Raw genomic sequence first — 15,489 nt, forward strand, 5'->3', positions numbered from 1 at the left:
ACACACACACACACACACACACACACACACACAGATATTTTAAAGACCATTTCAGTGTTTTTGTCCATACAATGAAAGTCAACTGGGTCCAGTATTGTTGTTTTTGGATCCCATTGACTATGACTAAAAGCAGCAGAAATATCTTCTGTTGTATTCCATGGAAGAAACAAAGTAGTTTATGCTTGGCACGGGTTATAATTTTTGGTTGCATTATCCATTTAATATTAAGATCAATGAACCCTGATGAGAGTTTGACCCCATCACCTCATGCAACGGGTTCACATGGCAGCCATGCCTCTTAACGTAACTGAGACTTCAGCAATTACACTGGATCGCCTGGCTGAGGATGTGATAAAGTGTACGGTTACGGGTCTACGCTGCTGGCCCAGCAGCCGCCTCTAGTGTTACCCCTGCCCGGCAGCAGGATCCATAATCTTAACATCAATTATTCAATCAGCAAGACTTCACAGCCAGTACTAAGCAACAAGGAGAGTGTGTGTGTGCGCGTGTGTGTTATGCAATACATTGAGCCTTCAGTGAGGTCACACACCTTGACTCCATGTACCAGAGTGACTAGAGCACCCAAGTCAGTGTGGTGTACTACATGCAATGTTTTCAAACTTTCTCGTAACATTCCTAATTACTATTTTCAAGGAGAAATACACTCAAGTTTCCTATACTCTAGCCACTTTTGCTTGGAGCTCAAAATAATAACAGCATGCACTGAATCCAAATTGCAGGCTTGACTTAATCTAATGGTCTGTCTACTTCTGTAACAACCTGTCTGATGAGACTGTGGTAAGCTTTGGTAATATGCAGTCACATTTATCACAGCACATGACATGGTAGTAGAAGTAACCCATTGCATGTCTCATGTAGCTCATGTAAGCTAACAATAGCTAAATTTTGAAAATATCATAAACACTGGGAACATTCCAAATGGTAAGTTAAATATCTATTCTAGCATAATATACTAGTACGCAGGCAGCATTTAAAGGCAACATTGTCAACACTAAAGTCTGTTTCAATAGAGTAACTTCATTTTTCTTTATTCTAAGCCAGCATCGCATGTATCCTGAACAGAGGTGACAATGAGAGGATGACGTAAAGGGATAGTTCACCAAAAAATGAAAATTTGATGTTTATCTGCTTATCCCAGGGCATCCAAGATATAGGTGTGTTTGTTTCTTCAGTAGCACACAAATGAAGATTTTTAACTCCAACCATTGCTCGTATAGTGCATGTCAATGGGATGTTTTCTATGAAAGCCACTATGAGAGTAAAAAACACATAGACATACAAATCCATGTTAAACCCTGTGGCTCGTGGCGACAAATTGATGTCTTAAGACACGAAACAAGCGGTTTCTGCGAGTAACTGAACAGTATTTATGGTATGTTTTACCTCATATCAGACAAATCTCATCCAGTGTTCCCAATGACATTACTTCCGCTGAAGAAGGTCAAAACAACGGCGTGATCATAGATATGTGTACAGCCTCATTCGACCGATCCACACAGGCACTAATGAGGATTATATATATACATATCTATGATTGGACCAGTTTTTGGCCTTACTCGACGGAAGTAATGACATTGGGAATATTAGATGAGATTTGTCTGCTATGAGGTAAAAAAACAACATAAATACTGTTCGGTTCCTCGCAGATATCGTCACAAGCTGCAGGGTTTAATATGGATTTGTATGTTTTTTACTCTCATAGTGACTCTCATAGGAAACATCCCATTGGCATGCATTATATGAGCAACGGTTGGAGTTAAATTGCAAACAAGATGTGTTCTGAAGAAACAAAAACACCTACCTCTTGGATGCCCTGAGGGTAAGCAGATAAAAATAACATTTTCATAACATTTGGGTGAACTATCCCTGTAAAACTATTACAATTGTGTTGTATTAAAATAAATCAAACTTCATTAAAGCTACACTGTGTAACTTTTTTAGTTTATTCTTAGCTAAAATCACTTAGTTCTTTCAAAAATATATGTGCTCATTAATGTATATTTACTTCTTTCAAGTAATAATGCATTCTCGTAATTTTATAATATACCATAGAAAATACATACGGGTTAGGGTTCGGATGGCGTTCGCCATGTTGCTCCTCCATCTTGAAAGTACATTTGCCAAAGAGGGACATACCCGTAAATTCAAGCTTCGCTTTTCGCGTTTTTACACTCGATGGCACTGTGTCGAATGTGAAGAGGAGGATTGCTTGAGGCTGCTATATGATGATGGAGGATCATCACTCTTAAGCCCCTTTCACACTGCACGTCGGACCCGCAATATTCCCGGAACATTGCCGGGTCGCCTTCTGTGTGAAAGCAACCACGTCGCGGAATTGATTACCGAATTCGACCCGGGTCGGGGACCTAGTAACATTGCGGGATATGTATCAGAGTCGCCAAGGAAGCGGAAAAGAGAATTAAGACGGCAACGCAACAGGCAAATCAACAAGACAAAAGTAAATATTGGAGTGGCCTTTCCAAGATGGAAAGAGCTCATGAGGAGCAACGATTTTAAAAAGAACGCCGACGTTGCCTGCTTTCTTCTAGACAGGTAATATTAATTCAGCCTATTTGTGTATACTGGACGTTTTATTGTTGCTTGGCTAATTATATCATGGTGTGCTGTGCATAACACTAGAACGACGTCTAGGATAGTTTTCCTCGCGTCAATGATGAAAAAGTATTGTTTACCTTGTAACATAAATCCGTGTTCTATGACGGATAACATGAGATTAATATTTTAATTGCATTATAATTTGTTTGCCTTACGCTAGTGGTGTTGTACAATATACAGAATAACGATAGCACTGATAAAAGTTACTTTACTAAGATTAGCTTGCATTTGTCTGGGAACCTGATAGCTGATGTTAGCAATGAACTGGTTAAAAATAACGCAAACGTAAAACTATTATTCATTTTACATAGATTAATTTGATCATAGATCATTTGGTAAATTAAATAACTGCAAATTATAATAGTTTTCAAAAATTACCTTATCACTTGAGTTGAAGCAACACTCACCGAAGAGGTCGAACGGAAGCCATGACTAAATCGGCCACCGTAGGAGTTGAAACGAAATCGAAATTGAGAGGAGCAGAAACTATTATTCACTGGATGTTCATATACCTATTCACCACTAGATGGGGGAAAATATCAAACAGTGTAGCTTTAAAATCAAAAACTCAAAAAAACAAGGTGTAAACTGATTATACTATTGTTTATTAAATAACATGTGAACTTCTTGAATGTGACAAAAAAAATGTGATTGTGTACATTTAATATACTGACACTCAAACCTTGTGTTACAAGTTTTATAACCAGCAGATTTGACATAATTACAGCAGAACATACCAGGGGAAATATTATAGCTTATATTAGGGGCATTAATGTTGTGTAGCACAGCTTATATTAGGGGCATTAATGTTGTGTAGCACAATGCAGATCCTGCAAGTCAGTAAGGTTGAGAACCACCAAAAAGTACATGCATAAAAAATATGTTTCTCTCTTCTCAAATTTTTCTCCACTGGACCGTCTTGTGCCCTTGATGTTTTAACAATCATATAGCCTTTACATTTTCAAAAGAGTCCCCCTCGCAAAGGGGTACTTAGCATCATAACATTTTGAAAACCCCTGTATATTAGAATTACTTTGTTAGCTTATCAACTCTAATAAGTCCTTTTATAATGTCCTGACTGTTCCAAATTGGGCACTTCTGAGGTTCCACTTCAGTTCAGAAGCAGACAGTAGTGAAGTATTTTTACTTTCAACTCAAACATGTCAAGTAAATGTACTTTATCAGTGTTTTTTACTGCGCTACATGTAATTTTAATTAGCTACATTAAAAATGTTGTATTTTCTTACTTTGAATATTTTGAATGTAATTAAGTATTAAATGATATTCAATATGAAACGCAGTGCAGGAAAAAGTACAATAATATGCTTCGGAAAGTTGTGAAGTACACGCTAAGAAGTACACTGATAAAGTACATGTACTTGAAAAATAAAATTACTTGCAAAGTAAAAATACTTTGCTACTGTCTGCCTCTGCTTCATTTAGGATGCTGCCTAGGCAATAGTAGTTATCAAGGTATCGCACTATGTTTTGGAAAAGTGTCATCATAAATATGAACATGACTTAATTTGTAGGTTATGTTATTGCACTGTAAAGTGTCAGATTAAGCTATGTCTATCTTAATGCTGGCTCAAGGTCATTTGGGGTTATGCTGGTCAAAGCTGATCAATTATGACTCAGCAACTTGGCAGACTGATTCCTTTGTAGCGGTGACACCAAAAGCTCAGTCACTGCTTCATTATACTTTAAAAACTGATGAAGGATACAGAGCCTCACCCATATGACACCGACCACATTATGAGTTTGATCAGCTTTAAAAAGCACACAACCAGACTGGTATTAATATAGCCCATACTTTGGAGCATAGGCTCATATGTGAATAATAAACTGAAGTACACCACTGGAGTGTGGTGATATTACATTGGTATGTAGTAACAGCACAAACACACCAGTGAAGCAGCAGAAACGAGACAACATGCTCTGTTACCTCAGAAACCGACCTCATTCAGAAAGTTCTGGGAACTTTCAGGGCTCCCATATATGGAGAGCTCAAAAGCCAATAATTGCCACTCTTGTTGTAGCCCCTCAAGTATTTTTAGACAGGCCGATATTCTGAACATCTCGAGGTTGGGAAACTAAAAACATTTAATAACTGAGTCTGGTAAAACATACATCATTACATCTGAAGAGAGTATCTTAGGACCACAGCTTTTCATTGGTGAGACACTCATTTGCTGAACACTGCCCGAAATGTTTCTGTTTATTTTGAAAGATACAGGGAACCTAGAATTAGTGCACGAAAGTGTGCATGTGAGTGGGTGCTGCGAGAGTTGAGTAAGAGGAGATGCCATTCCTTCTGAGGAATGAAAGCAGAGAATATGAAAATATCCACTTGGAATAACAAAAAATAACAAAAGCTCTGTTTCCGTATTGTCATACGGTACATTTAAACCCAACATTAGCTTCTAGTCGAGGGACTACATGCCAATCAAGTCCATGCTGGTCAGAGAGCAAAGAGAAAAAAAAGAAGAAAATATCTCAAAGGTATTGTCCTCGGGCCGTCGTCTGACCCTTTCAACTTGAGCCAACTGCATCCTGCGTCCCTGTTCCAAAAAACACAATGACTTTTTTTCTACTCTCAATATATGGGTATAGGACCAGAAAAAAAGATCCCATTGAATTTCACATGGTGAACGTTCCAGAGGCCGCAAAACTCCATGACCGATGGGCAAACAATGGATGAGAGTGAAGAGAAATGCACTTTCAAGGGATTAAACAAGGAAAAGCCTCTCAATGGCAGCGAAGAGAAGAAAAGCAAATTATAAAGCTTATTGCTTCATCGCATGTAGCCAGTCGGACCTTGGCTGAAATGCTAATTGCCTTTCTTTTCAGCCTCGAATACTGAATCGGGGGTGTGTGCGCTTGAGAAAGGCAGGGCACTCACGATTCACAGACACACACACACACACACACACTGAAGATTTTAGGAGGCTCAGTGTTGTACTCTTTTTTTTTTTTTGCAACATTGTTTTCTCTAGTTTTTCTTCTTTTCCCCACTCTTTTTTTAAAACGCGGGTACTTCAGCCTTCCAGTAGACCGAATCAAGCCCCCATTCAGACAGATAGTTCTCTTTCTCCCTCGGTTTTCCCTCCCATACCTCATTTAACGAGCGAGAGATGTGGGAAATTTCTGTCCCGGCCTCTTCAATCTGCTGAGTTTGGCAGCCACAGGACAGATGGCTGGATTGAGGACAGAGCAAATCCCCGATCAAGTGTAGCCCCCTCACTGACTCTGAATCAGTGGCTGCGGACCCACAGAGTCGGCAGTAAAGTTTGGGTTCCCACATTATTGTCCAAAGTGTCTTTTCAAATGTTACACCTGTTCTGCTACTTTAAATTCAATGTCAACTGTAAATAGAGTTTCTATGTTAATATCCCACCTCAATTTTTTTTTATATATATATATATATATATATATATATATATATATATATATATATATATATATATATATATATATATATATATATATATATATATATATATATATATATATATATCCCCGCCTATGTGTAAAAAACACATAGCCCCGCCTCAAACCTACATGATTGGTTTAAGGCGGGGCTATGTGTTTTTTATGGTCAATGGCAAATGAGAAAGTGTTGGGGTAATTCTGCTTTGTGATACCATGACTGTAAGAACTATATGCTTTCCTTCGGTAACTGTTAACAAAAGCTAAAACAAAAACTACAATAAAACATTTTTATAAACCAAAATTTAAAAACGAAAACGGACAACTAAGATGACATTCAACTATGATGAAAAAAAAAATGCAACACAATTTTAATTTTAGATACATGGTACATTATAAAAGTTAAACCCTTAAAGGATTAGTTCACTTTAAAATTAAAATGACCCCATGATTTACCCTAAAGCCAATCTAGGTGTACATTTCTTTCTTCTTTCTGATGATCACAATCAGATATATATTAATACATATCTTGATACTTCCAAGCTGTATAATGTTAGTGACTGGGTTCATTGAGTTTGAAGCTCAGAAAAAGTGCATCCATCCATTATAAAAGTAATCCATACGGCTCTGGCGGTTAATACAGGCCTTCTGAAGCAAATCGATGGGTTTTTGTAAGAAAAATATCCATCTTTAAAACTGTATAAAGTCAAATATCTAGCCTCTGCCCTACCACCTTCCGTATTTTATTTAAAATAAAACTTGTTGTTTTTATTTCCACTCGGAAGAAGAAGAAGGCACTAGTCTAAAAACCCTAGTACACACTAGTATAGATCCTGATCAACAGGTGGGAGGTGGCAAACAGACACAATCCCAGTTTGCTCAATTCCCCACTTCAGAAATTCCTTCACCATGACGAACCACAATGGGGTAAATACTCGCAAGCAATGGGAGAGAGAAAGCAAAGGAGAGTCTGGAGGGGGGCATGGGGAAAGACGCAGACGGGGGAGTGAGGGGTCAGCAGGACATCCCGCCTCAGGGCCCACTGAAGATAACAGACGTCCAGCCTTTAAACTGTGTTTGCTCCAACAAACTGCTTTATATACAAATGCCCTACATTTACACATGATGATTTCAGTGTAATCGGATGGATATGGATGAGTAGGCGTCGCCAACTAAAAATGATCCCTGACCAGCCTGCATTGTGTCAGGCAAGCTCTTTCACCAGGCGTTAGCAACTTAAGAGGGAAAGCTCAAGGAAGAGAGACAGGGCTCTATAGATATGTCGACCCCTGGGTGTTAGGATAAACACTAAGGAGATAAACAGCAAGGAGGAGGGTCCTTATTGCCCCAACCACAGGTGAGTGCGTCCCGGATGGAGTATTTATAAATGAACGTCTCAAGAGGAAGTAGTTACTAATGTAGTTCAGCCAGGGGGAAAAGTATTTCTGCTAATAATTTCTTTAAATAGTCTCATTACTACAACTTAAAATAACAATACCCTAGAGATTTACATACACAATAACTTGTTATTAAATGCCAGTTCTGATCATTTATCTTTAGACATAACCCTTTTTCATAAACGTTATTAAACACATGACACTTTTATAAGGGAGAAGTATGTATTTGGTTTTCATTTAAAAAGTGAAAAGGCATGGGCAACTTTTTAAAGACCAATTGTGACTGAATACACCATCAGAATTTTTGGAACGGTCTCAACCCTCCGAAGGGTCTCGTATGACCACCACAAATCATTCACCATTAAACCTTGGACGTGTCAGATAATTTCTGTTTATTTTAGCCATTTATGTAACAAACGTAACACTATCTGCTATGTGGACAATTGGACCGAGATCATCTAGAGATCAGTCATCAAGCCCGAAATCTTGGAAAAGGTCTACAGAATAGCTTGTGGTATGGATCAATGCCACATGTATCCGTGTTGAATAAATCGCATTTAAAAAGAAGCGAGCGATCGAGCCCTGCGGGGAGAACACTGTTCATGCGTTAGAGGGCACAGCGTGACTCCACGCCATGAAACGGTTTTAAGGAGCGGCAGTGAGGGTCACAGTTCAAGTTCAATACCCCACAGAAAAAAAGGATAAAGCTTCTCTTTTGATGCTTAAAGTTGTTCTATAGAACCGCTTGCAATAGACAAGGTATGCAAGAGTTACAGAGAATTGTGTTTTTTTCACGCTGTTGATTACAAATAGGAATTATATTGGTGATGCAACATGGAAAATATATTTTGGTGAAAAAACATTTTAGAATAAGCTTACTTATTCCACCAAATTAAATGAAATAAAAAGTAATACAATTTAGAGAGACTCATAACCAGATTTAGAGATATAGGGATTCAAAAAAACAAAAACAAAAAAAAACCTCATAAGTCATATGTAGAAGACCAGTGCATATTATATTACAAAAAGGTCAAAAAGAAGTGAATGGCATGTTGACAAAAAACAAACTCTTGAGCAAACTCCATGACACAATTGTGGCAGACCATGACAAATAAAGAGACCTCAGGATTGCTGCTGGACTCGACCATTGCTTCAGAATATCCTGCCATACTTCCATTTTCTACTCCAGAATAAACAGATACTAAAATACTGTGTGCAATATGTCAGCACACTGCTGAAGATGCACACAGATTAACATACTGAAAAAGGTTACAAATATCTGCTCTATAACATAAACTGAATCATGTAACGCAACATAAACGCAATAATTCATGCCTGCAAAAATGACATAATCCTATATGTTTCACTTTACAAAAGGAAAACTTAAAAGTATTTAAGGACAACTCCGGTGAGAAATGAACCTAGGGGTAATTAACAGATGGTTACCGAGTAGATCGTTCTCTGGGATGCGTCTCGACTAATCGATCCACGAGCGCTGTTCTAAGTGAGCTGGTCGATAGGAATTAAGTTTGTGAAATGTAATGACATGGACATTTTTAGTTTTATTTATTTATTTTATCTGTTGTGTTCAGTGTTTTCTTCCGGAAACAACGGACCATATGAGATTCCAAGTCACAGTTCATCACTTAGCAGAGCGCTCGTGGCTCGATGAGTCAAGACTGTTTTCCAAGATGGCGCCTGTCCGTGAACGCGTAATCTACTATGTTTATAAAGTGTCTTTTTATTAAACTGTTTGTACTCTTACAAAGTTCTCAATGCTTCGGTTTGCATGTAGGGACCCTCATTATGCTACCGTGTTAGTCTGGGGCTATTTTTTAGCCTTGTTAGTGGTATTAACTAGCGATTTAATTTCACTACTGTGTGCCCCATAGACTAGTGTTATAAGCTAATCTGTTTTTAAAGATAAAACTCTTTACATTCGATTTCCATGAAAACGCATCCCAGAGAACGATCTACTCTGTAACCATCTGTTAGTTACCCCTAGGTTCATTTCTCACCGGAGTTGTCCTTTAAGTGATGTTATAATTGACTAAATGAATGATGCATCAACCACTCAAGTGATATGACAGTTTGGCTAATGCTAAGAATTATGACAACAACATCTTTACATTCGAAAAAAAAGAGTTTCTAAAATTATGCATGATACTATATGCATAAAAAACACATATCAATGTGTTGGTACTTTTAATACTAAATCTCTCTCTCTCTCTCTCTCTCTCTCTCTCTCTCTCTCTCTCTCTCTCTCTCTCTACATACATATATATATATTAGACATACAAAGAGTGAATGTGTGCATATATATATATATATATATATATATATATATATATATATATATATATATATATATATATATATATATATATATATATATATATGCACAATTGTCATGAGTTATCCCCTGATTAATCACAACTTAATCACACATTTTTATCGATTCTAAATGTACCTTAAAATTAATACTTTTCAAGTTTTGAATACTCTGATCAACAAGGGCATGGACAAATATGGATGTTTTATGCAAATGTATGCTTATTATTAGTGAAACCATACTCAAGAGCATGAAGACTAGACATGTATCAAAGGTCATAGATGTTTTTCAAAGAACTTGTTCATGTCTATTACACATGAAAAAAATGAACATAGAAATAGAAAGAGAAGTAATGGGCACCTGGTATTTCTACATTCTTTTTTTTGTGTATAAGAAGAATAAACTTAATAAATATATCAATATGAGATGAGTTAAAATAATCTTAACATAACCGTATAAAATTAAATCTTAACGTAACCTTTATGAAAAAAAAGAAAGAAAGAAAGTAAAAAGAAATAAACAAAGAGCTTTTGATTTGAACAAAATGTTTGGTTCGGTGGCGTTTAAATAAGCGCCACAAAACAAAAGAGAAAACTCAGAGATTAAAGGTTTCTCACTGAGAACAGCATTAGGCTATGAATCTTTTTATCAAAACTTTTACAAGAATGACAGTGACGGATTGTTACGAGTCAAACGGTCCACATTTATCAAAATTCTGTTTGAATTTAGCCCTGTCTGCGCATGAACTACCAACCCACTCGTCGAAAACCAGTGACATACTCCCACTGTGTTTTTTACTGCTTTGGGTCTGGGGTCTTTGTCTGGCATTTACAGAAGTGAATTGAGTTTCTCCACATGCTCGGTGACATGCTTGGGGATTTTGTTTTAGCAGAGGCCCCAGGCTGGTGGGAACCCTAATTTTGCTAAGAAGGTGTGAAATTATAAAACTGATTAAAAGTGATGTAAACTTGAAAAAAAGGCTACTATTTCACCCGTGGGTTGGTTTCCAAATAGACTTTTAAACTGACATTAAATGAACAGGACAGGTGTTAAACAGACACAAAACGAGCAAGTTTAAGAGCACAATGATTCATCCATTTAATTGATATAAACTTGTAATGCTTTCAACCATCAACCTAACACTAATCACAATATAGAAATACTTTCTATTCCAGGGGTTTTCCTAAAAGGCTTTCACAATTTTTTTAAAAAAAATAAAAACTTTTCAGATGAGGAATTTTTACTTCAATACGAGTGAAATGACAGTTAACTCTTAAATTAGCACTTCAGTGTCCAGTTACAGTTTTGCTTAGTCAGGTCTCAGGTTTTAGTAAACAAATTTGTATTTTGACATTTTTAGCACACTTTGGCAAGACTCTTTAAATATCCAAGACATACTGCAGCATGTTCAGTTTTGTCTCAGCTCCATATAAATGTGAAGTGATATCACTGCAAGTCTGATCTCTGAATCAACAATTGAACTGCTGAAAGCAATGCATTTATGAAATATAGCAAAACAGTGTGATTAGTTGAAATTGTTATACAACGGTCTCTTGTATCTAGAAAACATTATTTTCAACCAGGCTTGCAAACTTCAGCTATGGTGATATATTTATACTTCTTTCCTTTCAGTATTTTGTTCTTTGTTCATTTGACACCTAATCTGTCTTGAAGACTATCCATCATCTTATTGTTTTTTTAGTTTTCTGTTTTTGTATCTTGTTTCTTTAAAACCAGATTACAAAACACTTGGTAAGGTCCCCTTGGAGCCAATTTTAAAGGCAAAATGGTGACAACACTACATGAGTGAATCCATCAGTGCCGTAACCGCTTAGATATCGAGGGGACAAGTCCCCCACCAATAATTAGCAATTGCACACCATTACGCTTACCATTGAATGTTACATTTTTAGACTGGTCTGCCTCAGTGGCATCACTGTCAGAATGAGTGAGATGGCCAATCAAATCAAAGAAGGCGGAGTTTACTTTTAGTGTGAATTCCGATGCAATGTGTCGTATGATAAGTAGCTAAACAATTCATATTTGGCAACTGTTTTAAGATAGAAACGTTCAGCGGTCGACGGTATATTCAGTAATGCATACAACTCAACAAATTACAACTGATTTTGACATGACAGAAACATTTTAAATGTTTTACATATTACACATACAAAGAGTGAATGTGTGCATATATATATATATATATATATATATATATATATATATATATATATATATATATATATATATATCTATATATTGATAGATATATAGATATATATATATATATATATATATATATATATATATATATATATATATATATATATATATATATATATATATATATATATATATACATTTTTTTGTTTTTTGTTTTGTTTTTGCAAGTAGATTACTTCATAACAATAGACATAAAACAATTTCTACCAATTTATTGATTTATTTATTGATTTATTTATTGATTTCCTTAAATCCCTTTTTTAATCCATTAATTATTTAATTCTTCTAAATAAAGCAATAAGACCCCCAGAAGACATAGTTATTATGGAATTGGAATCCATCCATTTTGGGGACTTTGAGGACATACCAAATGTGCACTACTTATACCAGACTTTTAGGCAATTAACTAATTGTACTAAAACCTATACATGTGCAAAAATGAACTTGCTTGCAATGGTCTCAAAACAATCTGCTCAACACAACTGTGCTTTAGACATATGGAAGAGGCAGCTTTTGTTGTCAATGAACAGACTCAGCTGTTGAAGTACAAAGGGACAGCGCAGAAGGAAAGAGCCACTGGGAAAATAATTAAGACACAATCTATTTAAGGAAAAATGTGTTGCTCTGCCACAGCACAGAATTCTAAAAATTCTAGCAATTCCTCGTGAACGATGATTAGATAGGCTTGTGTGGTAAAGGAGGTAGCCCTCCTACTTTAACGTTTATTCTTTTGTCTTATTTCCACCTGTCTCGTCGCGCTGGACCCTGTGTGGTCTGTTTCCTTGTGGCATCAATCACGGTTGCGCTCCGTCTGTAAGCAGTGCTTCGCACATCTCAGTGGATTTAGTGTTTATGTTACATCCTCTCTGTTTTCTCAACATGTTAGGCCCTATTTAAGGGGAGGTACAAAAACAGGGGCGACCACTGCAAATGTTACACCCAGCCGTGAATCACATGCACTGAATGATGCTCAGCTGAAGCTGTATAATGGGGGGTGCAAGAAGATCATTCAATCCATTGAGTCACAGAGCATCTATTCAGAAGATAAAGGGTGCCCCTAATGAATTAAACGAAACTATAAAACAGACTACCAAAGATGCCAGTTGATTCACATAAACAGAAGGACTGGATAAAACCATGTTGAATGTGTCTAGTTTACAATACGTATTGGCCTAATGTTGCATGACTGGTAAGAAAATGCAATTTGCAAGCGCTGGGTATATTACTCACAAAAAAGTCTGTTACTGATTCCTTATTACATGAAAAAAATTGTAGTTTCAAGCGTAATCCATTACTCATTTAAGGTAATATAATCGGATTACTTTATGATTACTTTTAGATTACTTTTGGCCAAACTCGTTTATCACATTAAAATGAATAGGATATTGTACAATACTGATTTCAAAATATATTCCTTTCTTTGTTATCAACAAAATGAAGTTCTTTAAAATATTATGTCAGGGTTTCCCAAACTGGTTTGGGAGTTTAATGAAAAGATAATAATGAAATAAATCATAAACATTTTGAATTAAGATAAATCATTTTATAATAATAAAAACGATACAAAACAAATGTGTTTGAAAGATAAAAACCTTCCAAATGAATAGCATAATGACTTACTAATTAAACTAACAATTAATGTGTTAGTCAGGAGTTTATTTAATGTGCAATGTTGCAATGCTGAGAAAAACGCTCCTTAAAAGTGAAATGAATTCTATAACTCCAGTGGTCAAATGTTTTTGGCCTCTCAAATTTCCAAGTAATTATAGCCACATTTGGTCTCTGTACATAATTTCACAAAACTAGAAGACTTTCTGAATATGCAATATGCTTTTTTGCTAAGTAAAGTTTAAAAGAAGAGTTGGAGCGATATAATATATAATAAATAATTTGCTGCTATTGAGTGAATAATATATAAACATGTAATCAATAAAAAAGTAACTCTGAGTATTTTAAAATGTATATAACAATATATTTATGTGCAGTACTAGGAGTTAATAACCCGGCCAGCACTGTGTAAAAGTAATATTTCAGATTACAGCTTTTTATTGATGGATATCTTAATTAATTAATTGTTTTGTTTTTGCCACACTAGTGCAATAGTCCAGACATAACCACATTGGATTACCTAAAAGTGTCATCTAAAAGATAAAGTTACTTATTACAATTTCATGTGAAATCAGTAACATTTCAGAAGTAATCAACTGACACTGCAGGAGTCATGACTAACTTGTGAGACAGGCAAAACTTTAGGGACCCTAAACAGAGAAGGGACCCTCACATCCCCTAAACTGTTGTGCGTAATGATGAGTGAGATCACCGTTTGAGTTGTGGATGACAGGGGGCATCGCGAGCGCGTCCCATCTCAAAGCCCCTGTGTGGGGAGGAGCCCCGCCGACTGTTGTTTTATCTCAATGGGAGCGGGAGGAAAGAGACACAAAGCGCGCTGAAGACCCTCACAGTAACCATGGAAGCGCAGGAGAATGGCCTCTCATCCACAAGCGATGAATTGATTTAACGTTCAAATGTTTATAAACGATGCGATTAGTATAACGTGAGGAAGAATAAACCTATCCCAAAATTTTAAAAGCATGAAGTGATTGTACCAGCAGTCCGTTATGTGCCAGAGGCAAACTAACATATAAACTATAACATATATAACTATATATAGTATTAAAGTGTATAAACTCTTGATATTTAATGTCTCGGCCATTCTGAAATTAGGAGTTGTGTTATTAAACGATCGGATTTTATTATTTTATTTTTAAAAAGGAAGAAAGAAAAAAAAAAACAGCACACTTAAAAAATGAAATATCTCGCGCAGCATGCTGTAATAAACTGACCGGAACGATTGTACAACATTTAACGGGCAATTTCATTAAATTGTTGCACAGCACTGGTGCACAAAACAAAGTGATAAACATGCAAGCTGATATATAAATGACTTACCTAACACTTTGTTGTAACACTCCAAGGCAAATGACAAAAGGTCCGGGGTATATTGAACCGGTCAGCGCTGTGTCCGTCAATGGGATGATAAATACATCGTGACAATCGCGCTGCGCTTCCACTGTTCCCGCACAGAAGTTGCTCTTGAACAGCTCAATCAGTTTGGGCAAGAGTGGCTTTTCATGCAGGACGCTGGTTTGGTTCTCCAGTCCATGCGAGGTGCGTGTGGATGCGCGTGAATCTCGACATGCGTTGCCATGCAGTCCGTTTAAACGCTTGTCCCGTCTGAACTAGAGGACTTGGGAAGAGCCTTGTCTTGTCTGAGCAGGGATGTGCTAATCTCATTAACCTCCTTGCTTGAGAGATCGAGGGAACAGCTCCACCCAGCGATCTGTCTTCCTCAGGCGGAAAGGCTATTTGTGGAGGATGGCAAATGACATTTCTAAAAATCAACCTGTGGCGCACCGCTACACTGCAGCTCCCACAAACGATTCAAATGCAATGCACCCATGATTAAACAGG

At 36.6% G+C, this 15,489-nt stretch overlaps 1 protein-coding gene across 1 annotated transcript in view; it reads right to left on the bottom strand.

The window, feature by feature from the left end:
• The window catches only part of adgrv1 (adhesion G protein-coupled receptor V1), a 195,036-nt gene extending 179,801 nt beyond the window's left edge, over window positions 1–15,235 (bottom strand). Inside the window, exon 1 of the mRNA XM_067438222.1 lies at window positions 14,968–15,235. The gene's annotated coding sequence lies outside the window, so the exon portion shown is untranslated. The remainder of the gene's footprint in view (window positions 1–14,967) is intronic.
• Between the last annotated feature and the right edge of the window lie 254 nt (window positions 15,236–15,489).

Source organism: Pseudorasbora parva, chromosome 3 (genome assembly GCF_024679245.1).
Source record: "Pseudorasbora parva isolate DD20220531a chromosome 3, ASM2467924v1, whole genome shotgun sequence".
NCBI lineage: Eukaryota > Metazoa > Chordata > Actinopteri > Cypriniformes > Gobionidae > Pseudorasbora > Pseudorasbora parva.